The sequence below is a fragment of the Phalacrocorax carbo genome, unplaced genomic scaffold (genome assembly GCF_963921805.1).
Source record: "Phalacrocorax carbo unplaced genomic scaffold, bPhaCar2.1 SCAFFOLD_54, whole genome shotgun sequence".
In the NCBI taxonomy this organism is placed as follows: domain Eukaryota; kingdom Metazoa; phylum Chordata; class Aves; order Suliformes; family Phalacrocoracidae; genus Phalacrocorax; species Phalacrocorax carbo.
The window spans coordinates 360996-386485 of NW_026990395.1; the positions used below are offsets into that span (position 1 = coordinate 360996).

The following is a 25490-nucleotide window of genomic DNA, read 5'->3' on the forward strand; positions in this document are numbered from 1 at the left end:
GCCATAAACATTTTTGGGATTGACAGAACTTTCATCAGTTTGCCATGAATAATCTCCCATCCACCTCCTGTGGCTCCTCCTCTTAACAAAATGGCACTCGGGACAGGTTTGCATCTCACAGCAGAGCAAAAGGAGAATCCTTGGCTTTTCTGATGCCTACGAGATCACCAACAAAAAGTGACGCGGAGGTATTGACAAGAGAAATAACAGGGGAAAAAAGCCCAAGACGCTGAGGTCAAGTCTACTCACGCAGGTTAGTACGATGCGATCTGAGAAAAATCATCTTTTCAAAAGCTTCTCAGTAATAGGGAGAACTTTCCATTTGTCCCTTCCCTTGATCTCATACTTTATTCCTTATGGTCCCTTGTCTTCTAGTAGATTTCACACATCGTTTATGCCTTGTTCACTTTTGGCATGTTTATTTTGAGCATGAAGGAATACGACGTTCTTAACGACCTTCATTCTCAAACTCTTCCACAAAATGTGCTCTTGATATTTTCACCTTACAAGCAATACAGCCTTTCATAGCTCATGAATCACATAGTAGTTGTCCATACACTTATGATGGAAACATAACACAGCACTTTGAAACACTGCATTTTTCTACATTTAAAGCCTCATAATCCCTATTCCAGTCCTTTCCTTCCCATTGCCTGTCCTTACCACACCTCTGCCGTATTTTACAGCCATTTCTAGGCCTGTCAGACACTCCCCACACTTCTGGAGGTGCTCCACAACCAGTTCCCATTGCAGCACATCAAGTACTGCACTACAGCAGTACATCATGCTGACATCATTAACTGCGTATAAAAGCAGGTGAAACTGCTGGCGCATCAGGCGTGCCCAGGTTCCCCCGAGTGAGCCCACGGGCATTGTAAACATTTTATTCTAGGCATGTGCTTGGCAGTATGGAAGCAGGGAGATAGAATCTATAATGAATTTTGAACACTATATATACTGACCTGGTTATGAGGGTGTGGTACTTGCATCATCCTGCTAAGTTAAACCAAGGATTACCGGGAAATCAAAGTAGTAGGGAAATAGTTAAAAAAAAATTAACTTGAGAAATTACATGTTTGAGCAGAATCACATACAGCCACGTCACAGTTCTGGGATGTCACTTTTGACTGACATGCAGTACATGAAAGTCAGATCAAAGGCCAACAATGTTACGGGCGTACTGAAGAAAAAGCGAAAGATACGGTCAGTCCCAGCTGAAGATGTGATGTCACAAACCAGGCTGACTTCAGTGCCACCAAAAGAGAGGCCTTGCTGCCGCCCCATCTCTCCTTCTGCTCCTTACTTCTACTCCTGCATTCCTGTGCCTTCCCTTGCCCTGACCTGCACACGTGTTAGAGCTCCTCAGGAGCCACATTAACTCCCCAGGCAGACAGGGAACGCTCCCACAAGAGCAGGGAGTTTCCCACCAGGTTAGGGAGTGAAACGGGGTTGCAGAGAGAGCCAGCAAGCATAAAAGCGGGCACAAGGAAGGAGGCAGGACACTGCACCGGGGAGCAGGAGAGGGGATTTGCCCATCTCCATTCTGTGGCCGTAAGCCGTCCTGCTAGCTCATGCACGTGTGAAACCACACACTCGCTTTGCAAGGAGAGCTGCAAGAAACCCCTTCGCTTTTAGAAAGGGCAGCACCCAAGGCACACTCAGTCACCTTTGAACTCCCTCCTGCTCGTAGGGGCTCACTCTCTCCCTGAGAAAGGCTGAGGCTGACGCGTGCCATTCTTTCACTCAGCCAGATGTGGAAGCTAAAGTGATCTCAGGGGAGCGTTACTTGGTGACCAGAGAACGGACAGCATTGCCTGACACTGCTCGGGTCACATTGTCTAAGGAAAGAGGACAAAGAGAGGGAAGAAGCCAAAGAAGAAGAAATGGAGAAAAACCGAGTTATTCTCTAACACGACTATCCTTGCATGCAGGAGCTGCAGTCCCTCTCCAACGCGGCCAAGCTAGCAAAAGCTCCTCACGTCACTCCTGAAAGTGTGCTCTGTTGCACACTGCTTGGCGTACCTGGACAGGCGGGCGCAGGCGCCGAGTGTCTCAGGGCAGAGCGCACACGCAGCCGTCCCGACAGAGGCAGAGCCCAGGGAACACAACGTTCCCAGCGCTCCCACAGCGCCGGCCCCTCGCAGCACCAGTTCCAGAGTCACGGAGTCACAAGGGAGAGAAAGGCCTTCCGGAATCCCTGGGGGCAGCTGGTCCAGCCCCTGCGCAGGCAGGGTCCCCCAGAGCAGGCTGCCCAGGGCCAGGGCCCGGCGGCTGCTGAACCCCCAGTGCTCAAACACACCCCTTGCAAACAGCCGCCCGACGAGGGGAGCTGCGGAAACGTCGGCAGCCCACGCGACAGGCCCAGGGGTTTGGGGACTCGCTCCGACCAACTCAAGTCTTCTCTCCTCCACACCAGTAAAACAACACCCCACCAGCAAAGGCTTCTCACCATTCTGTCTCCAAAACTCTCTCTCTCCAAAATTCTTGCTGAAACAAGCTTTTATTCTCACAATGGTTTGAGTCTCTCCCTTACACAAAATTTCTGGCACAAAAGGGAAAGCCCTTTATGGAGTGGATGGGATTTACAATCCCAAACATCTCTGTGTTAGATTTTCAGACAGAGCCCCTTAATCTTTCAGGGAACTCAACTTGTGGAGACAAGGACCTGCTGTTCGGGGATCCCTGAAAAACCTCCAACAGCACAAGGGCAAGGAAAGTTTTCAAAAGCTTGGATCCACAGTGGCTTAATTCTTCTGAAAAATCAGGCTTTTCATCGGTGTGATCAGGAGGCTTTCTATCTGCTCACAGCCATGAGTACCCTTCTACCCATGCCGCAGCCTGAAATCAGGGAGATGAGCTCAGTGGCAGTGCTCAGCTACCTGGGGACAACAGACCCTTCTGACACTCCCTGGTTACTGATCCGGGCTTGGGCAGCTTGGAGCTGCTCTCTCCCACTGGCCTCGTCATGGACAATGTGGCCAAGCAAATGACAGCACGTGCTTTGCTGACACAGCGCTTCTTTGCTACGTGTGAATCTCAGTAAGCACCTTTGGTGAAGCGCATATTTGAGATATACACAGCTTACAGAGTAGCTGCTGCCAAAACAAACTAGTAGTTTGTGATAACCAGGATGGAGGGAAGACATTTATCGGCCACAACAGCGAAACAGTTTTCAGGAACCTCCAGCTTTTACATGCAATTTTGCCACTGATTTGTCACATGAAGTAGACAAAGTCACTCACTCAACCTCCCTGAGCCACAGTTCACTCACTCACAAAAGACTCCAAAGGCACATGTCACACTGCATCTGGTTGAGTGTTAGCGGGGATTTGGGGTTTAATCTGACCAGCACCGTGACTAAGCCTCTCTCAGCATTACCGTCAAGCTTTAACATTGGGTATGGGCACGCAAGCAAGCTTCGACCGGTTTGTGCTGTCAGTCTCATCACTGCCAGGAGTCACCAGGGAGGCAGAGGCCTGCCCAGTACCGATGAACACCGCAAAGCACCGGCGGTACTGAACATGTGAAGGGGCAAAAATTTAAAAATAGAATAAAGAAAAGATCCCCGAGACAGCTGTATTTCTGTACACACCTCTAACTCTGGCTGTAAAGATTCCCAGGACATCGTCGGAATGCCTTGGCTTGCAGCTGTACAGCCCCGAGCCATCGTATGACACACTGATTATCTTCAACAGCTTCTGCCCAGCACGAGCTCTGCTGGGAGGTGCGATCCCGATACCACCTTTAAACCAGAAAACAGACACAGAAGAGCCGTGGCTGTCACAGGAAAGGTCAACGGTATCTCCACTCCCAAACACCAGCCCTCCCACAAAGGCCATCTCGTTCCTCAAGTATTCTGCAACGGGAGAAAGAAATGGAAATGAGCAAATAAGAGCAGGTCTCAGAGAATGAAAGGGCATTTCAAAAAGGAACGTATCCTATATTTGCCCTGCTGACGCTTCCAGGTGCCCAGAGCTCCTCCTTGCCCGGGGGAAGCCTTGCCTGCAGCCAGGCAGGCCGTACTGCAGACAGGCAGCCGGGCACACTACAGTCAGGGCTCTGGCTGACCTACCAGGGTGGCTTTGAACCTGTAGCGACCAAAGCATGGCCACCCCTCCAGGTGCGTCACAACAACCAGCGCAGGCCTCTGTGTGGGGTCACCGCAACACCCCGTGTTGCACGGGGGGCTGATCTGGCAGAGATGCGCGTGTGCTGAAAAGTGCACAGTTCAGCCTCTGGGTCTCCATTTCTTTATTTCTGTGAGTCTGTCCACCACCCCTGGGAGACCCAGCAAGGAGGGGAGACAGGGAGCAGAAATGGGGATAAACCCGATTGCCCAAGTGACCCTGGGTGGCCCAAAGGCAGCCTCCGTGGGCTGAAGGAAAGAGGGGGGAAGGCCGCACCGAAGGCGCAGGCTGCAATAGCTGAAATAAATGAACACCTCTGGGCAGCAAAGACGGGCAGCCCCAAAGACTGAGCATGAAAGCGGAAATCCCTCTTTCTTCACTTTATCTACCAGCTGCGGCAGTTTGTTCCACGAGTGACGACAGGGAACCCTGCCACGGGCTGGAGGATTTTGTTTTCCCATAGGCTAATGATGCAAAGAAAGGTTCAAGCTCACAAGTCTCCCCATGGAGGGACGTGGGGCATGTTGGAAGTGTCGTTCTTGGGCCTGATGGCCTTCAGGCTCACTTTAGTGACATAAACTCACTCCTGACATAGGATGGTTTATTCATCCTTTAGACCCGTTTCCTAAAGAATAATTAGCCCTCGACACCTGCCCTCAGCCCAGCTGGATCAGCAGCCATAAGCCTGCTTATGCCCCTAAGGCAGAACCATCCTCTTGGTTGGTGCAAGATGGATCACGGAGGATCCCATTCCATGACCAAGGCACTTTGATGCCAAGGTTACATAATTAGCAAGCAAAAAGTCATTCAAAGCAGATTGGTCTGACCCTAATCCTATGATCCAAACCTAGGTGGCCCGAGCTCATCCCTGACAGCAATCAGATACGGAAAGGTGATCCTAATTTTCCAGCTTCAGCATATTCATAGATTGAAATTTGACTGTGAAACAAACACAGTTACAGCAGCTCTGAATACCTGAGCACGTGGCTTTGGCTTCAAGCTGCTCTTTGGCCATTAACTAAAACAGTTGGAGAAAGTTAGGACAGAAAAATGTATTGCTTCTGTCTTCTCCTCATGCCAATTTTTATTCTCATGGAAATGTAGAAATCAAAATTAGAAAAATGTTTCAGTCAATAGCCTTGCAGGGTAGCAATAAAGAATTCTGGGGACCTGAAAATGTGGTATTTCATGGGAGGTATCGCCTTGCAGAAGGAGTCACATTTTAACTACTAAGTTTACCAAAGGTTTTACTCAGCTGAATCTCACAGGGCTTTTTTTGCTTTTAATATTAGAGAAACTTCCTGGTCCTTCAAGCCAAGGGGCAGATACTTTTGGGGTAAGCACACCAGGAATACCCCATTCACCACGGGAATAAACGCCCTTCTTCACACATCCAGGGATCTAAATCATATCCACGGCACTTGGCAGCCTGAGCTGTGAGCATGCTGGAAAGGGGCACCTGGACACTCAGCTCGGCTGCAGAGAAAAAGTACTCGTTTTTTTTTTTTAAACAGGACCACCAGGTAAACAGCCCAAAGAGGGGCAAGCAGTAAACTGATAAGCGCTGTAGGAGGCCAAGGAAAAGAAGTCAGAGCATCACAAGGTATTTTATGGCACTTTTGGCATCGTAGCTGCCTTCACACATGGTTTCAGCCCAGCGTTTGCATAGCGGGTGCTGTTGGATTTACTCCTCCCAGCAGCCCCCACTCCCTGCTTTCACACACCATGAGTGGCTTTGCTGAACCGCAGCCCCGTTTGCTGCAAAAACGGGAGGGATGGTGAATTTGTACCAAGCCACCGTCCTCTCTGCCATCCAGCCTGGCATGTGGAGAAGAATCCACTTCATTAACTAACCAGGATTAAAGGAGATGAAACGACAAACACTGGAACAGCTCCAGCAAACCACGCTATCGAACGGCTTGGAGGGGGCTGAGTCAGCAGGCAATTTCACGCTGCTCCTTTGGTTCTTTCTCTTCTTTTTTTTTTTTTTTTTTTTTTGAAGGGTCAGAAAAAAGAAGAAGAAACAGGAATGCAGAGCCAGACAAACACCCAGGACATCACAAAAGTTACAAATGTGCAGCACACTATGGAGAAAAGTCTATTCAAACAGGGGAACAGAATCAAAATGAAGCGCTTTAATTGAGCACCTGTGTGCCTGGTCCAGGCAGCTGGGAAACAGTTGCCCAGTGGGGAGGAAATTTTACCCCTGTTTTTAGGAGAAATACATGAACTTGAAACATTCCTGCTCGTTCTGTTCCATGTCTACTAAAAATTGCCAGAAGCTAAACTACGAGGAGGGCACAGCCACTTCTCCACCTACTCTGAAGCCTCAGGGCTCACGCCCAGGCTCCTGCACTGGATCCAACACACTCCAGTGACTGGCCAGAAAAACCTGCCAGCAGGCCATGCCCTAACCTCAGCTGAAATTAAGGTTAGGCTAATGCTGTCAGTCACAGCTCTGTGCGCCAGCTGACAGATCCCCGTCAGAAATGGCTTGGGCAAAGGCTTTTCTAAAGTGGAAGTTTTACTCTCTGCTCAGAAGCTGGGCTCATTCCCCGTCTTCCAGGGTCTCTAACTGAAATAGCAGACGTATGCAGAAAGTCATTAGTTAATACTTAATGCAATAGATAATGTGTTTCTGTCAGAACCCCTCCTTACAGGGTCAAAGCCTAATTTTTAGGTCCCAAACCCTCACTCTTAGTGCTTACGGTATGAATTCTATTTTAAAGATTAAATTAAAGCCTCACTTTTTGGTAACAATGATTCAGGGTATAAACGGTTGGGAGTTACTAATACAATCTAGAGTAGATCAACTAACGCTGGCACCCGGAGCCAAAACTTAGCCAAGATAATGAGGTAGCCGAAACAAGAACAGCCTGCACGGTGACAAAACCTTGTTGCTTTAGGGAGTCAGAGAGGCCTCAAGATGCGAAGGACCTAAACAAAGTCACGATGACATTTGCCCTTAAGGAAAGCAGACGTACAGAGCCATAAAGATAAGGAACTGCAGAGCAGACACAAAACCAGAACAGAGCAGCCCTCACGGGCAGCACGTGCGTAATCTCAGAACTGAGTTTGCGCAAACACAAGGGTTAACACGCGGACACAGGGAGGAAGAGTATGTCCTTCATCCAGAGACCCCTGACGACCACCCGGAGACACCAACAGGCATGCGCTAATGATAGGCCTGCGCAAATGATGTCTGCATATAATGAATATGTGTATCTTTTATCAGAAAGTGAATGAATATGGATATGAAGCATGTGCTTAACTGGCACAATTAAACCCGGCGCCGCAAATAAAGAATGCCTGCCTTTTAACACCACATTGGTGTTAGGAGGCTCATTCCCGATTTCGGTGACAGTACCTCGAGTTCCCATTTATCACAGAGCCTGGCCGCGATGCCTCCACACGGCTCCACCCTCCGGACAACTCCTCTTAGAGTCAGGGCACCAAGGTCTCCTGGCATTGCCGACACCTATGGCTACTGGGGACCTTCCGTGGAATGGGTTCCTCACATAGCAGCTGCACTTCACCCTGACAGCTTCTTCCATGCTGTACCTTTTCTAAAAACATAAGTTTCATTTATAAATCACCTCCAGCGATTACTCCACAGGGACACTTCCCTCAGCGCCACCTCCGCGTACGCCACCTGTTAGGATGCAAACAGCATCCCCAAGCCTTCACGTGCAAAGGTGTCTCAGAGCACGGGAAGGGTTTAGCGCCACTCGAACACAGCATCAACCCCAAGCTCTGGGCTGAAGCGGCAGGTGAAACCCAGGGGACTGCCGAGGCAGGCGCCAAGGGTGCTCCCCACCCGCCGGGGGTTCAACTGTGCCCCAAGTGACAGCGTCAGTACGTACTTCAGCCTAAAACGGGGAGAACTGGGGACACTTTGGTTCTGCCGCTTCCCAACCCCGGGGCCAGCACAGGCTGCTCGCTCCCTCCTGCTCACCGACCGCATTCGCTCCGACCAACTTGCTGAGATGGTGACCCAGAAATCAGTGCTTTTGGCTGTGGAAAATGAGCCAAACGAGTTACACTAAGAATGTGGTGGTTTACTGGGACTTCCTTGCAAACAAAAACAACACCCGCTGTGATTCACAGGTTTACCCTAAAGGGCTATGGAAGTAATGCCCTCACCCCCAGCCCCCACCACGACCATTCATTCCCCTGGCACGTTTGTGCAAACAGGCTTCAAACCCTTCCCTGAGCAGTGGGAACTTTCTGCCGGGTACACGCAGTCCCGAAGATGGGGGGCTGGGAGGGGGCTCCCTGCCACTAAAGCGCTTTGGAAAATAAACAGCGACTCTGGTACCAGCTGAGGCGCGTCAGAGAGACACGGCAGTTAAAAAAAAAAATAATAATCCCCAAACCAACGCGCTTTTGCCCGACGTTTTGCCGCACGGCAAACGGGATGATTCCTCCGAGCGTGCACACCTGCCATAGTTCCTTTCTGACATTCATACATGGAAGTTAACACACCGCGCCTCTCTAATACATAATCATTGACCTGGCCGGGCACCCCCTTCTTCCATGGGTCTCTATCTCCGCCGCTTAAGTTTAAAGGTACAGTGTGATTTTAATTCACTGCGCGTGCTCAAGAGGAGTGGGGTGGGGGTCAGCCCTTTCATCCCTCAGTTGAGTCGGGGGTCGCAATCTCCCGCTGCCGGAATTACCTCTCCCCCAGTGACTCTGCGTGGGCAAATGTCCAGTTGTTCAGGGCCTTCTGGGGCCAGAAGTTCCCTTTGATCACTGCTGACTGAGTTGGGGCCTTCCCTTCACACCCTTCTTTGTAGCAGGATGTTCCCACTCTCAGTCCTTGAAGTTCTACTGATTTGTGTTCTTTTAGGAGGTTCCTGTCAATGGGGCAGTCACTGCTAATAGCCTCCTCTCTGGCCCAAGCATTGTTTATTATCTTGTTCAAATTCTCAGGTGTTACCTTCTACTCCTGACTATGATTCTTCCTTAACTACAAATAACTCCCGCGCTCTTCTATTTCATCCAAGAATAATATACATATACGGACACGTCTGAGGTGACAATAGCCTCTTCTCTGGCCTAAGCATTAGATACTACCTTGTTAAAATTCTCAGGTGTTAGTTTCCACTCCTAACTGTGATCCTTTCTTAACTTCTACTCTTATCCCAATGAGCGGGTTCCCTCACCCAGTGTGCAAAATGCCAAACTACACACAGTTCGGAGGTATTTTATTTAATTCATTCTGGCAAAAAGCATGGCAGAAGCAAACAAACAAACCCGCTTTTCAGGATAACACTACTAACTCCTGCCCTATTCCATTTCACCCAAGCAGAATATACACCTTTGAGGTAAAATTACAATGGTATATTCAGGCTTTACCTGTTGCTCCTCTGATCTGGAAGACTGACTCAGCAACCAACACAACCATCCAGGACATCAGTATATGCAGCGCCTGGTCCCTCCTGCCTCTCTTTCTGCAAAAAACAGTCACAGGAGAAAGTGCTGGAAAGCAGGCTCACATTCAACCTGTGCAGCAGCAAATCCCCCACGGGCTAGAGGGGAACTTCTTCCTCGACGTACCTGTTTTCTTTTGGCTAAGTCTGAAAAGCAAGTCTCTTGTGACTGGCCAGACTAAGCCTTTCCTGCTGCCTTAGCACGCCCTCATCTCCAAACACAGTAACAACGGATAATAAAAGCTTGCCTTTTCTCCTTACTGCCGGTTGGGAACATCCACTGCCTGCTTGGAAATCAGGGGTGCACGTGTGCTACTGCTTCGGTTATAGGGTAGGAGGATGCTTGTTTGTATTTCAGAGCCTTGCAAGTATTCGTTTAGGGAGTTACCACCATGATCATGGCTAAGCTGGCTGCTTGGCTTACAGCTGTACGGGGCACAGACAAAAACTGCTCTCAGGCTTGTCCTCTTGCTCAGACATCTAACGAGGCAAAGTCACCGCAGCATGACTGCTTCTAGGGCAGCAGTCTTCTGCCTTGCTTTTGCCTCAGAAAGTGGCTGCAGATAGGGGTGGGGTTGTTTTGCCACAGGGTCTGTGAGCCCAGCTTTGCCTCATCCCCCTCCTTCTTCAGCTTGCCTGGCTGTGGCTCCTCCTCCCCCTGCCAGGCTGGAGAGCAAAGAGGGTGGTAACATCTGAAATGCGGGCACTTGTTCTCAATTGTACCTGTCTCCTACGGGAGAGCTGAGAGACCTTGCTCACAGAAGAAGGGCTAGGGAGAACACAAGGCAATCTGAGACCAACATTTCCACCGCAGACCACCTCCTTCTGGGTGAAATGCTATTGCCAGTGGTGAAAAGCCTCGGGTTTCTTTAGAAGCAAAACCAACAAGCAAACCAGCAAAAACCAGCTGGGTGATTTTTCTTCCCCTCAGCTGGGCTTGTTTTCCCCAGTCCTGGCCCCTCTGCAAGGCGATGCTTGTCCCTAATTTTAGGGTGTAGGATTGGGCCCAGGGCAGGTCTTCTGCAAGCAGCATATTTCTTGAGGTTCCTGGTAAGGCAGTCGCTAGAGATTGATCAAGAACTGGGGCAGCTGCCCAGAACTGCTCTTTTTGCTCTCCCCATCACTCTCTATCTAGTTCCCTGTCCCTGTTATTTATTTCCTCCCTCTCTGTCTTTAGCCCATCACTCTTTTTTCCCTTCCTCTTTCTTCTCTGCCTGACTCCCCGCCTGTATTTCCTGACTCCTCCTGTCTGTCCTGCAGCCTGTTGCTATGTTTTCCTTTCCCCACACCTCTCTCCCCCGCTCCCTGGCCTTCTCCTTTCTCTGTCGCCGCGTCCTGGCCGCCTGTTTCCCCTCTGTGCTGCCGCCTGTCCCCTCTCTCCCGCCTGTATCCCCCGCTCAGCCGGCCCTGCTTCCCTCGGGGCCTGCGGGGGGGCGGCTGGCTCGGGCTGGGGGCGCGGTGCCCGCGCAGGGTCAGGGGGCGGGAAGGCGCGCCCCAGGGCATGCTGGGAGCTGCAGGCCTGGGGCAGGGGCTGCCGGGCGGCCATGTTGCCCCGGCCCCAGCCCCTGCCCCGAGGCCTGTCCCGCAGCCCCAGGCCGCCCCTGGGCCTGTCCTGGCAGCAGCCAGCTGGGCCTGGGCCCCGCTCCGGCCTCCCTGGGCTGTGCCTCGGGGCGGCCTCGTGGGGTGCGAGCTGTGAGGCACCCGTGGGTGCCCTGAGGTGGAAGGCAGTCGGGTGAGCGGGGCTGCAGCAGAGGGAGGGAGGGAGGGATGGACAGACAGACCGAGAGAGACAGAAGTGCCTGAGCTGTGCCATGTGCGTGGCAGTGCAGAGAGCAGGAACTCCAGTGAGTCCTGGGCCCTGGGGTCATGTCACCCCTCTCCCTCATCCCAGTCCCTCCTGACACCCCCCTTCCATTTCCCTGTGTGGATTCTGTGGTGGGATATGTAGGTACATATGTATTTATGTATGAATATATATGTAATTTATATTATACATAGACATCCACATAATACAAATATATTTATATAAATCTAATACTGAAATAGTATTATTTTATAAAAAAAAAAATACATTTTTCTGTATATAAGCCACCCCCAGCCCAGCTCAGCCACCCGTGGTGTGGGCAGGGGTCATTAATTCCCCCGCACTGCCTCCCGCTGAGCAAATGCCCGTAGGCAGAGAGAGGTGCTGCAAAGCCAACACCCAACTCCTTTACTGAATTCAGCAAGAAACGTAGATGTGGCAGAGGGCTGGGGTCGGAGCAGCTGGGTGCAGCCTCTGCCTCCGCACCTCCTCTCGGCACAGAATACGAAAGGAAAAGTCTTTTTCTGTTCCCTGCCCTTGCTGGATTACGTGAGGTCTTCTGAGCTTATTCTTGAGGTAGGAGCACTAAGAAACTGAGAAACAAAGGTTTTTGGGAGGAGGAACCAAGCACACTGCTGAGCGTTGCCTTTACCCTTCCCTTTGCTCCTTGAAGCTTTCATTTCCTGCCTTCTTGCATGGACCTGCTCGCCTCCTGTGTCTCCCTGCTGAGTATTTCCTCCCCCGGAGTGCCCCAGGTCCTCTGCACAAGCTTCTAACAGGGTCACTTGGTCCTGCAGTCTGTGTCTTCCCAGTCAGTGTGAAAACTGTCAGTGTGGCACGGAAGGAAAATGGAAAAGGTGCCTGCAGAGGTCTAGAGCGTGAGGTCGCGGGGGCCCTTAGGGAGCACAAGCGGGTGCTGCGAGCCTGCCCTGCTGGAGGGCCCCACGCTGTGTTTGCAAGCTGTCCTGCACTGCCCCTGAGCTGCCTGCACAAGTTGAAGAGTTGGCTGGTGCCAGTGGGAGGAGGTGGGACTGGATGAGGGGGAGCAATGGCTTCCCCTTACAGGAAAGGCTCGTCCAGGTGGTCCCTTAGTTGCCACCTGCTCTGGGAAGGTGCCTTTCAGCCACACCATCCCTTTCTTGTTCTTGACGAGTTGCTCCGCACTGGGAGAGGCCAGAGAGCTTCTACAAGTAGCGCACCCAGGTCCCTGCCATCCAAGTGCTTCTCGCTCAAGGGCGCTTGTGACGCATGAATTCCCATGGCTGCTTCTCTGTTCCGTAATTGCAGGGTCCGACTAAAGGTACTGGCTGCGGTTCAGAGCAGAGCTGGTTGGCCAAATCAGTTCTTAATCCTCTGATGCTGATAGCAGCAATGAGAGCCAGGCCACCCTTCTCCATGTGAATGTAGTTTCTTCTCCTTCCAGCCTGAAAACCATCTGGGAAACTGCTGGCCCTTGCCAGGAAGCCAGGGACAAGTCTTCATCAAGCTGCCTGTGCCAATCCTTCACAGAGCAGTCAGCATGGACCATGTTTCATGGACAGCGTTCCCTGGAGACAGTGTCTCCAGAGCTCCAAAGGACTTTGGTGCCTACGTAAATTGTTTCTCTAGAGTGGGGGGCAGGGCGTTGCACAGCATTTCTAAGCTGGGGCTGAGTATGGGTCAAAGAGTCCGGCAGCCTGTGGCCTCCTCCTGGCTCACAGAATCAGCAAGCTCCTTGGAGTTGTATTCCTCCAATGTACCATTTGAAAGGAAGTGTATGGGGCAAGATGGAACTCCAGGAGCCACAGGGAAGAGGAGCTGGTGCAGTGCACCCTCCTAGACCTTCTTGGCTTCCAATTGCCGTGGACATTTGTTACCCTCAGGTTACCCCCCACTCCTGGGAACATCTGCTCCTTTTCCAAGTGGCAGCTTAGACTCATTGAGTAGGCAACTGTGGCATGCCACCAAGGTGCAGCTTCTTGTCTGCTCCTTGTGCTCATCTTCCTTGGACTATGTAGCTGAAATAAACCCGTGCTTCGCCGACTGAAGTTAAGTCTTCCCACGGTGTACGAGGCACTCTTGTTTTCCCCAATCCGGGGCCTGAAGGGAGAACCTGAGGAGCAGGGCAGGCTCCTGGGACAGTTCACTTTCCAGGCGTTGGAAGTGCTATAATCACTGAATTATTCTGAATTGCAGTCAGATCTTCCAGCTGAAGGTCCGGGGACAGAGAGGGAGGAGAACTGTAGGAGAGGAGGAGAAATGCACTTGGCTGGGGAGAAGCTTCCCTGCCAAAGGGCTATAGGCAGCCCTCTCCTTGAGCGTGTGCCACGCTGGCCTTTCTTCTGCTTTAACTTCCTCATGGCGTGTGTCTGGACAGCTGTTGTTCTTCTCTACTGGAATTACCTTTCACCTGGTTTCCACACTTCGTTGCCTTCTGGGCCAACATGTTCCCTGCTATGACTGCTGACAATTTATGGCCTTCCCTTATCTTCACACCCTTCTTTGTAGCAGGATGTTCCCACTGTCAGTCCTTGAAGTTCTACTGATTTGTATTCTTTTAGGAGGTCCTTGTCAATGGGGCAGTCATTGCTAATAGCCTCCTCTCTGGCCCAAGGATTGTTTATTATCTTGTTCAAATTCTCAGCTGTTAGTCTCTACTCCTATGAGCCTTTCTTAACTACTAATAACTGCTGCGTTATTCTATTTCATCCAAGAATAATATACATATATGTATACCCATGTGAAGTAAAAACATAACAAGCACCGGCACAATCAAGGGCCTTCTTGAGCCCCAGCACCTACTCAGACTCCTGGGACATCACAGAAAGGTGCAGAAGCCAGGGTCCAGCTTCTGCCTTCAAAGCGACTCAGCTACATGTGACATCGACTGGCACAAGAGAGAAGCAAAAGTATCTATTTTATTAATATATTACAAGGAGTTAACAAGATTTGTTAGCAAATGCAACAGTGGTTCAACAAGATTTGATGGCCATGTTCACTTGATTATTTCCTGCACAGGGACACGGTCAGACAAACTGTCAGGGAGACCCTCCTGTTGAGTCACGAGGGTCAGAAAGGACCCCCTTGCTTTCTGAACTCCTTCTCAGAGAGGAGTCTGGGGGCAGCTGGATCCAGTCCTAGTCCCAGGCTTGTTCAACAGTTTGTATCTAAAGGATTTTGTGCACACAGCCAATTCTTTATGGCACTTAGCTACGATTTCAAAGCTCATCATGCTCTGAGCCACTTACCGAGCAGAGCCAGGGGCAAAAGATCAGGTGAGGGGGAGCACACCCCCACACCCTTTTTCCCTTGTTATCCATCCTAGGATGTGTGAATGTGAATTCCCACCATCTGTTCTCCTGTTTGGGAGGGAGAGGGAAATCCATGCGTTTACTTGTTTCTAGCTGGGGGTTTTGGCTATTGATGTGATTCGGAGCAGTGAGTGGAGGCAGACAGATGTGTGGGGTGTGGGGTTTTAATGCAATACTGCCGAATTAAGGAAGAAAACACGGCCTCTGTGAGCAGAGGAAGGTGTAATAATAGGTTGCTAAAGGGAATGCCTTTCAGAGTTTTCCAGTAGCCACCAATTTTTTTACTGAAGGGGATTTTACTCCTACCATCCATCTTTTAGATGGACTTTTTCAAGTGAAAAATACGTTTTTATTTTGGGCAGTGCTCCCAGGTCTCAGAAATCTTCTGAGGATGATGCTCGTATGGAAACTGTGGCGATGGAAGCGCTGTTTGCCTACGGAGAATCCAGGAAGGTTTCTTCCAACTTCAGCTCTGAGGTGGAGAAACTTTTTACTCAATCAGATTCTGGAATGATCTCTACCAAAGAAGAAGTTGCTGAAAGTATTATCAGAAAAGCTGAGAATGCGCATCCCAAAATCAATGGTCAGCACAAGGTCAGGAAAAACTCCTCAGACACTGCAGATTGATTCCTTGGGCAGTGTGAGTCTGAAGACAGTAGAGACAAAGACAAATTGAGAACATCAAAAGAATCTGAACTCCTTTCAAAAGAAAACCCTTTGTACATCGAAGGGGCTCCTGAGAACAGAAAGAAATCAGGGCAAACTTCATCTCTGAAGTCTGACATTGAATGTATTTCCAAAAACTTGCATCTCTAGATATTAGAGATAAATGCCAAGATCCAAAGCACATTTCTAATATCTATGTAGAGGTACCACCTGTTAATGACTCTTCTATTACAAAGCTGGATAAAGTTTGGAGAGTCAATTTGCTGGAGAAAACGAGGGACTGAGTAATAAAGAATGTGAAGGAGAGAAACATAGGAAAAAATATAAGGAAAAAATATAAGAAAGAAATATATGACTCTGAGTGAAACTGACAGAGAGCACTACGGAAAGAAGAGAGAAAACTCGGACACTGAAGAGAGGGAGAAGGAGAAAGAAGCCAGAAGCAAACCAGATGATCATTCCCACAAGAGGAGGTGCTCTAGCAGTGTGGAAACCAACCAGCAAAATCATCACAAGCAGGAGTACTGCAACGAAAGCAAGTGCAGATCTTCCCATAATGAAGGAAACAGTCCAAACAATGTCAGCAGCTCAAGAAAAGATTCTCGTCATAGATCCTGAAGCAGAGAAAGAGCAGAACAAGACAGGAATAAGTATTATCATTCCAAAGGAGAGGGAACTTGGAGCAGAGAAAGATACAAGGTGAACCACAGAGATGGGAGAAAATGCAGATACTGCCGTGAATTATTATTGCTGTCATGGAACAAGAGATGGCAGAGGGAGAAAGTCCTCTCATTGTGACAAAGACTTTGACAAATGGAGTCAAGCTTATGACAACAGGTCACACAAGGACTATCACTGCAAAAGCAGATGGCCCCACACAGCCTCTCTAGAGAGGAAGATGTACATCACTTCAGCAGCCACAGAGCAAACTTGCATCACTGATCAGTGCCTCCGCAGCAGTCTGGAAAACATTCTCGTGAAAGGCACGCACTTCCACCTGTGTCAGCTCATTCACATTCTGAGGAGTCTTCCCAGGAAAATGAAAAACTCAGAAATGGCAAAAGAAAATAAACCCTCACAGAAGGAAGCAAAAGTGAAAGAGAAGAGAAATGCTGAAAGAGAGGTGACCAGAGAATGAAAAACTACAAGATGGTCCAGAAGAAAAAGAAGCCCAAAGATAAACCTGCTGCGCGTCCCTGCCCACCCTGGCACCCCGCCATGGTGCCAGCCCGCGGCTCAGCCGTGGGTCCAGGAGCCCCCTGTGCTCCACACCCTGCCCAGCAGCACCCAGAAGCTGTCAGAGGCCATTAAGAAGGATGTGGTGGCCGTCGAGGCCAGCGTCCCTGCTGCCAGCCCCCACCAGACCGCCCTGGCTCCGCTGACTGGCAGAAATAGGATGAAGGCCAAAGGTGAGCTTTAGTGGGTGGCAGAGCCTGCAGGTGGGTGCCCTGTGCCAAGGAAAGCTTGCATCGCCCCGTGGTTGGGTTGGATCTGTTTGCTTTTTCAGCAGCAGAGATCACCCCAGCAGCGCCGGAGAAGCCTGTGGACCTGCCCGAGCAGGGCCCAGATGCCTTTGCTGAGGCCTGTCCTGAGCTGGCAGGGGACACCACCGCCAGCCAGGTGCTCTCCTGGCTTGACACCTTGGAGAGCGAGGACACCGCCCCCGATGGGCCTGACAGCCCCAGCCTCGCCGCCTTCCTCCACGAGCTCCCCGACCTTTCCAAGTACGTGGCAGAGGGCAGCTACCCCAAGGAGAGAGCAGCGGTGGTGTGGCTGGGGGACAGCAAGGTCTCCGTTGACGATGTCACCAACTCTACCGACTTCCTCAACCATTTCCCTGACCGCTCCAAGTATGTGGCAGAGGGCAGCTGCTCTGATAATTGAGTGGTGGCAGCAGGGCTGGGGGACAGTGAGGACATGGTCACTAATATCCTTGCTTTTCCCAACAGCCTCGCCAACACCAGGTTCCTCGATGATCTCCACAACTTCTCCACATACGTGGCAATTGGTGGCTGCCCCCAGGACCAAGCGGTGGTGGCACGGCTAGGGGACAGTGAGGATACCACCCTGACCACCGGTGTCCCCCGTGTGACTGCCGAGGCCATAGATGAGCACCCTGACCTCTGTGAGTATGTGGCAGAGGGCAGCTGCCCCAAGGAGCCAGTGGTATCGGTGGGTCTAGGGGATGGCGGGGACACCATCCCCAGTGTCACTGACTTGACAACCTCCCTCCACAAGCTCCCCTACCTCTTGGAGTACAGGGCACATGCCCCCACCTGGCAACCCTCACTCGCTTCGGTCCCACAGACCCTGTGCTGAAAAATCCATCTCCCCGCTGCCTGGGGGCTGCGATATGTTCCATGAAACACACAGCACTGCTTGATGCCAGCACAACCAGTGTCAGGGCCCGCCTGGGCCCTGTAGCTGCCGGCAGCACCGGGCCGCACGCCACTGCAGTGCCCTGGGGCAGCCCCCGGGAGGCCCCAGCCCGGCAGGAAGGCGCAGAGCAGTGGGCGCAGGGCAAGGCGGGGCAGACGCGCTCACCGCTCCAGTGAGACATGGGAGCCCCCTCTCCCTGCCATGATGGTCCGGGCCCGATCCCGCCAACCACCATGTCCACTCCCACCACCTTGACCCTGCGCCGCCGCTGGCATCCCCACCGTAGGCTGGAACAGGCGTTCTCAGGAGCAGCATCCCCACCCGGGGCTGAGGATGCCCCGCGCTGACCTGAGGCCGTGCTTGCTCAACTCCATCCAGAGTTTCCACCCGCTGGGACACAGAGTGAAGGTGGTTGGGCTGGTGCACCAACCACCTGACTGGGAGCCCCAAGCCAGCCCCAGCATGCCTGCCAGGGTCCCCAGGTCCCTGACAGTTTCCACGAGACCCAACACAGCACTGGCTGCCTCAAGCCCCGGCTGATGGCAGAAGGATGTGGCACTGGCGTCGACATCAAGCAGCAAGGTGCGCACCAGGGCTGCCACCAAAACCCAGCAGACAAGCTGGCTGTGCCTGTCGTCCATGGGGGGCCAAACTCAACAGGAGGTGATCCAGCAGCAGCTGCAAATGCTGCCACACCCTTCCTCTGACACGCTGTTATCCCTTGGGACCTGAGGGGGTCTCATGGCTGCGCCCACCACACTAGAGGAGCAGGAGCAGTCGGTGCCCGTCACACATGAGCAGCGGCCCCAGTGGGAGCGCGTGAAGAAGCTGGCCCAGGAGGAGTGGGAGTGGGAGGCCCTGCAGGGGTCACTGGGCAGCTGCAGGTTTTTGTGCAGAGGGAGGCCAACATGGACATAGCCAACGACTACGGCTGCCCATAACCCACCGGTCCAGCACCGTCCCCTGCTCTTTTGAGCTGCCTTTTCCTCTCTAGCATTTGACTACTGACATAGTGCCACAGGAACGGTCTCGTTCAACAGCTTCCATCCAGCTGCCTTGCAAGGCCTTTTGACCTGTTGTGATCAAGACAGTCTTATCCTGCTCTACTTCATTTGCCCATAAGAATAGGAAAGGAAGAATCAGCTACCAGAAGCTTCAGCAAAGAGTTTGGCAAGGACTTCTGGCCTGCTTCCACAGTCACAAGACCCAGTGCTGTTAGCAGAATGTCTCGCTGCCTTCTCTAGAAAGCCACTGAAACAGAACAGCTTCCCTGTCACTACTCGCAACAACAGAGTCCTCAGAAAGCCCAGGATTTCGAGTCTTTCACCAGCAGGCCAGTCAGTGGTAGTGCCTACTACAGGATGTGGCCACTTGTATGCACTTGCAGTCCAGACAGTCAAGCTGATTTCAGCTTCAGCTGCGGTGGTTGTAGGCGCTGAAGCTTAAACCCAAAAGGAAAGACAAGTCCAACAGCTGTCCAGACAGCTGCAGTTCGGAAGTTAAAGCAGAAGAAAGGCCGGCGTGGCACGCGCTCAAGGACAGGGCTGCCTACAGCCCTTTGGCAGGGAAGCTTCTCCCCAGCCAAGCGCATCTCTCCTCTCCTACAGTTCTCCTCCCTCTCTGTCCCCATACTTTCAGCTGGGTCCTGGGACCCAGGGGAATGCTGACTAGATATCAGAGGTGGATTTTATTGGGTGTAAGACATGCAGTGACAAAAGCAATAAATTGGTCACAAATTTATGAACTGAGACAAGAATTAAATGAGTCCCCTTCAGCCATTATGGAGAGGCTGAAGGTGACTGCCAGAAAATGTACTAATTTGGACCCAGAAAAACCAGAAGAGGCAGTACAATTGGCCTCTATATTCCTGGGACAATCGGCCCCAGATATTAGAAAGAAACTTCAGAAATTGGAAGGACCTGGATCTAGCGATTTGGGTAAAATGCTTGAAGTAGCTTGGCAGGAAGGAGACCGGGGGAATCAACCCTAGCTGAACCCCTGGTTACTTCGAAGCTAGGGAATGAAGCTTGCATGGCTATTTTTCTCTGTGTTTACTGGCATGCCTATAAACAGCAATCACATGTTCATCAATCAAGTTAACATTCTTTTAGCCTCCTGTGTTCCCTGGCACGTCTGTGTTACATTTTTAAGTAGCATCTTACCATGAGCTAACATGGATGTCTCAAAAAAATTTTTTTTAAAAAAGGAAAAACCCTGGAGTGGGAGGGAAGACTTAGTGTTAGTTGGAACTAGTTAAAGTAAATGAAAGGCAAAGCGAACCCATCCCCTTCTTGCTCGCTCTGACTGTACCTGCTTTGGGCTGTGCGTAGGCACAGGGAGGGTGGAAGCCTTGCCTCTCTCTTGACAAGCCCCCCCACACCCCCCACACCCCCCGTAAAAGCGCTGCAGCCTCAGACGCTTCTTGTGCTGGAGACACAATTAGCTTTCTTCTGAAAGCTGACTCAGGTCTTGGTCTAAAGGGTGGGGTTTTAGTCTGGGGTTTGTTTTGTCTTCTAAGACACATATTTCTGTATGTATTTCAAAGCAGAACCTGGATCTTAGCGTGGTAGGAATAAATCACGGGAAAGCTTGCCAAGTATTGTTGAACAGTAAAGCAGCAAAATTAAAAGGTGTGAGGGTTTTGTTAAAAAGGATGCACAAAAGCTTAGCCTTTGAATATCTCTTCACTGCCTTGCTCTTTTGTCAGCTGTCCTTGTACGGTTGCAAAGTGTGCTGCTGTTATACAGCCAAAGCGAGAAAGTGGCTCCTTTCTGCTTTAGTATTACTCTCTCAGGAACTGCAAGGACCTCTAGTTGGTATTTGTCCTCAGAGGCTGCAGCAATGCCGAGAGTCGTGCCCATTGTCTCAGCACCATCAAGCCCAACGGGGATCCTTCCTGGCTGAGTGCTTAGTTTAGCCAAGCTATCGGGTTTTAGGAAAGTACTGCAATCTAAATGTAGCACTGCAGCAGTGAGAGCAGCCTTTCCCTCCTGTTCTCTGTCCCCTTTCCCACTTGCTTTCTGTTAGTTTCTGTTCAGTCTTCTGTTTGAAATGGGAGTTCATACATTGGCTGTCGATTCTGGTGTGTTGGATTTGAGTTTCTTGGGTTGTCAGGGTACTTTAAAATGTGTATATATTTTGACCTTATCCTGTAAAGCGTAGTTGCCAGTTTGGGAAGATACAAGGGGATTACGGTCCCAGGGCCCTTTCTGACCCACCATGACATGGGAACTGCCCATTGGATGGCACATGGCAGCGTGTCACAGGGCCCATCGTCACCCACCCTGATATAAGCGCTGGCGGTGACGTGGCTGCCCCACAGCGCCTGGGGGACACCGACAGGACAGAACAGGACAGAGTGGGGCTGCGGGGAGCCCCTGTGCAGCCACCTCGTTCCCTGCTGACCCGCACCTGTGGCGCTTTTCTGAGGCGTCTCCCACCCCTGCGACAGGAGCCCTCGAGGCCAGGCCTCAGTGGGATGGCGGAGAGAACCCCCAGCATGCCCAGGCTGGTGGGGGAGGAGGAGGAGGAGGACAAAGGTGCTGGGGCTGCCCCAGCTTGGCAGCCCGATGAGGAGAAGGAGGAGGTCCAGCCCCTGCAGGCCTGTGAGTGGCTGAGCTGGGCCACAGAGCTAGTGGCTGCAGCTGCCTTGGCCCCATCCCATCCCCCGTGGGCATCCCCAGGGAAAGAGGGGATGGGGCTGCCTCCCACGGCCAGGCCTCGGCCATGCTCCATGCACTGGGTACCCCCAGCCCCAACCTGAGGCCAGGGAGACAGGGGGCAGTGTCCCCACCAGCCCTTGTCCTGGGGCTGGCCCTGCCTGCTGACCGCGGGGCTCGGCTGTGTTTGACAGCCTCTCCCGCAGTCCTTCAGCTCTGCCTGTGCTTGGTCTTTTGCCAGATCCAGGCACGGACCTGCCAGAAGAGGAGCAGGACTATGAGCAGGAGCCTGAGCAGGAGCAGGAGCCAGAGCAGGAGCAGAAGCAAGAGCAGAAGTCAGAGCAGGAGCAGGAGCGCACCCATGCCCTCTCCCACAGCAGAGCACAGGTACCCACAGCCATCCCTGCCTGGGCTGGGCCTGCTCTCACTGCTTAGCCGAGCACCACTGTCGGTGTGACATCCCTCTCTTCCCTACCCTTCTTTCTCCTGCTGATGTTTTGGGAAACCCTCAAGCCCACTGAGCCTGAAGACACCACCACCGCAGCCATCGAGGGCATGGCACGCTCAGACTCCTGTGACGTGGAGGCTTGTGCTGCCATTCTGGCTCTGCTGGAGAAAAGTGACATCTCCAATTTGGAGCATATAAGTAGCCTGTGGCCAGGGCTTAACCCCCCAGGATCGTGTGCCGGGTCTGCTGGGCGCCCAACAGCCTTTTAGGCCAGCACAGTGTGGTGGGAGGGGAAGCACTACTCGGGGGAAGCTGAGGAAATGGCTGGCTCCTCCAGGACTCCAACTCCCAGCCGTGTTTCCTCCAGGTGCCGGGCATCGTGAGGCGCATCTACCAGTGGCTCGCGTCCAACACGGATGTGTCTGCCGAGCACAGGCTGGACAACGGCCTTCTGGAGCTGACCCACATGCACACCCATGACGTTGTAGTGACCCTCCTGCACTGTGCCCCATCGTGCGACAGGTACGGGGCCCACCTGCCTTGAGGGCTCGGAGCTCAGCAGCCTTTAGGGCTCAGCAGCCTTTAGAGCTCACCAGCCTGTAGAGCCCATCCCATGAGGGCTGCCAGACAGATGGAGGTTTTCTGGCCCCTCTGGCCCTTCCATTTCCCAGCCCTGGCATGTCAGCCCCAGAGCCCGCTGCCATGCTCCCTCCCTGCCCCTCAAGGCACCATTGCTCAGCCACCTGCTGCCTGCAGGGGCAGGCCCACTGGGTGCTTCCAGCAAGGGGCAGTGGGCAGAGGCAGGGCTGGCAGTCATTCCGGGACCCCAGGGGTGCCCAGGCCATGGCACTGTGGCTGAGACCCCGCTGACACAGAGCTCTGGGCCTGCAGAGCTGCCGCGGCCATGTGGAGGGTGATGGTCTCCACAAGCACGACTGCAGAGAAGGTGCTACAGGAGCTGCTCCCTGTGCTGAGGGACTGGCCGCTGCACAGCACGTTCACCCTTGATGGGGACAAGAAGAACATCTTTGCCCTGGCCGTGAGTTTCTGGAGCAGGCCTTTGCTCACCCCCAGGGCTGCCTCTCCGGGTGGCTCGCCATCCTCCCCCGACACTGCATCTGCCTGCCTCACACACTGGGCTGGAAACCTAACTTAGGGGCAGGCCCAGGAGCAGCCAGACTGGGTGCTTCCCCTGCGTCTCCCGTGGCCCAGGGCAGCGCGTGAGCCTCGCCCTCCAGTGCTCGCGCCCTGCCACGGGGACATCTCGGCACTGAGCACTGTCTCTGGGTGTTTGGTTTTCTGCAGGCAACCAGGGCGCTGTGGGAGATCCTCCAGCTGCCCAGGTACCCACAGAGATTGGAGGTGCTTTTCCCCCGCCTCTTCCTGGCTCTCCTCGCCCAGATTTTCTTCAGCACTGTGCAGATGCCGGAGGAGGTCAATAACTTCTGGAGGGGGTGCCAGCAGGAAGGCTGCCTTCCCACCTACCCCAACAGGTGCTCCATCCCAGTCCTCCTGTCCCTACCATGGCCCTGGAGCCGAGGCCAGGGCTCCCGGCATGACCTGGGCTTTGCTCTGCACACAGCTTTGCAGTGCTGACCGTGAAAGCACTGCTCTGCCGTCTTGACTACGAGGCTGTGGTGTTGGCGGTCGAACGTAAGCATGGCTGGGACACACTTCTCAATGCTGAGACCCACCACTACGCAATAGGCCTGCTGGCCAGGTGAGGTCCCCCTTCTCCCCGCTCCCCCTGCCATTGGTGCCCTGCAGGCAGAGCACCCCACACCATGCCCTCGGTCGTGGCTGAGACGCCCTTGTCACCAAGGGGTGGCCCAGCAGCCTGGAAGAGCCTGCGAGAGGTGGGTGTGCAGGAGCAGCCACCTCCCAAAGCACCAGCGTCCCCTCCCGTGGGGCCTGGGCTGACGGCACAGAGCGGGAGGTCTGTCTGCAGGCAGCCCCAGCCAGGGCAGCCCGCCGGGGCAGGCCAGGATGCACTGAAGGCCAGTGGCAGAGCCTGGGGGACACGAGTCCCCCGCAGGCAGGAAAGGGGTCTCCTCAGAAGGGAAGGCTTCAGGGCAGGAAGGGTATTTTTCCAGTCTCCTCCACAAAAGGAGCCTGCTGGTGTCGCCCACTCACTACCTTTCCCCTGGCGAGGGGTGCTAGGAAAAGAGCAGGCCTGTGTGAGTCAGTCCTGAGAGAGCTTTGCCCACCCTGCTCAGGGAAACGGTGCCTTCTTCCCCCTTGACAGAGAGATGCTTGGTGTCTCAAGGCAATTGTGTCACTGCATCGCGCGCTACCTGGCCAAGCAGCTCTACAGGAAGGAGCTGCGCTGGGGGCTCCCTGCCATGGCGTTCCTTGTCGAGGTGAGCGTGATGGCAAGCGCTGGCTCTCTGAGCTGCCTCCCACCACTCTGCCCTCTTGTAGCCGCAGCTGCGGAGGAGCCCAGTCAGTGGAGCTGGGGCAGAGGGTGCGCTCTGCTGCATGTCTTTGGCCCCTTGCTGCTGGGGTGACACTTTGTGTTTCATGCCCCCCTTGTGCCAGCTCTAGCTCTTCTTCCATCACGGCTCCGTGTGTTTCAGGTCCTGACCACCAGCCATGTCAGAAGGGGATGGGCTGAGCCCATCCTGTGTCTCAGCCCAGAGTACCTGCAGAGTGAGTGCAGAGAGAAGCATCGCCTGGTGCTCAGAGGCCTCATCCTGCTCTGCAAGGAACCCTCGATGGTGAGAAGGGGGCAGCCGGCCAAAGCCGTGCTGGCAGCGTGGGGCTGGGTAAGGGGTGCTGGGTAGCACAGTAGCTTGGGCTTGGCTGGGCTTTGGGAGCTGTGGCAGCTGCCCCCAGCTCTCCTGCCTCCCCGTTCACCTGCCCGAGCCCTTTGGGGCAAGCTTTTGGCTTCCGGGCCCCAAGGCAGCAGCGTGGGCTTGAACTGCTGGAGCGGTTTTGGCACTGCAGCCTTTGATGGCTTCACAACTGCCTTGTGTTCCACACAGGCCAGCAGAATGCACTTCCTGCTGCCAAGTCTCCTACAGCTCCTGCAGGCTGCCGACTGTGAGGTGGTTGGGATGTCCCTCTGTGTGCTCAGGAAGGTGCTCGAGGCCGCAGACATGGCAAATGCCAGAGCCATCGCCCTGCAGCTGGCTGAGAGGCTCCCGCCACTCTTTGACAATGTAAGGCTTTGTGACCCTACCACGGATGCTGGGTGCTGATGGGAAACTTTGTGCCCTGTGGGTTTTCAGACACGTGCCCAGGTGAGCCTGGAGCAGCTGGTGCTGAGTCTTGTCGTCTTACTTTCCACCAGGATGCCAGCCTTGTGCAGCTGCTCTCCATTCACCTCTTCCAAGACGTGATGGCGTTTCTACCCAAAGAGGAAGGGAATGCGCACGTGCACCAGAGCCTGATCCCACTACTCTTCCACTTGCATGATGAGAACAAGGGTGTGGCAGAGGTGAGGAATTCTGACCTGCTGGTGTCCCCGTGGGAGCGGGCTTGGCTGCCTGCTGCCCCGGCGCCTCATGGACTGCCCCGCTCCAGCCTCCTCCTGGCCTTGGCCACAGAGCAGCAGCTCTGGGGGACCTCTGTCCTGCTGCCCTGGCAGCACCACATGCCTGAGATGGGGGCTGACCCACTCCTCTGCCCAGGCACTGAACCCAGTGCCAAGGGACACGTTCCCCAGCTGCTGCGCCTTCCC

At 53.2% G+C, this 25490-nt stretch overlaps 1 pseudogene; it reads left to right on the forward strand.

The window, feature by feature from the left end:
* The first annotated feature begins 1132 nt into the window (after positions 1 to 1132).
* LOC135311146 (ubiquitin carboxyl-terminal hydrolase 42-like) lies at positions 1133 to 16393 on the forward strand (annotated as a pseudogene).
* Positions 16394 to 25490: the final 9097 nt, after the last annotated feature.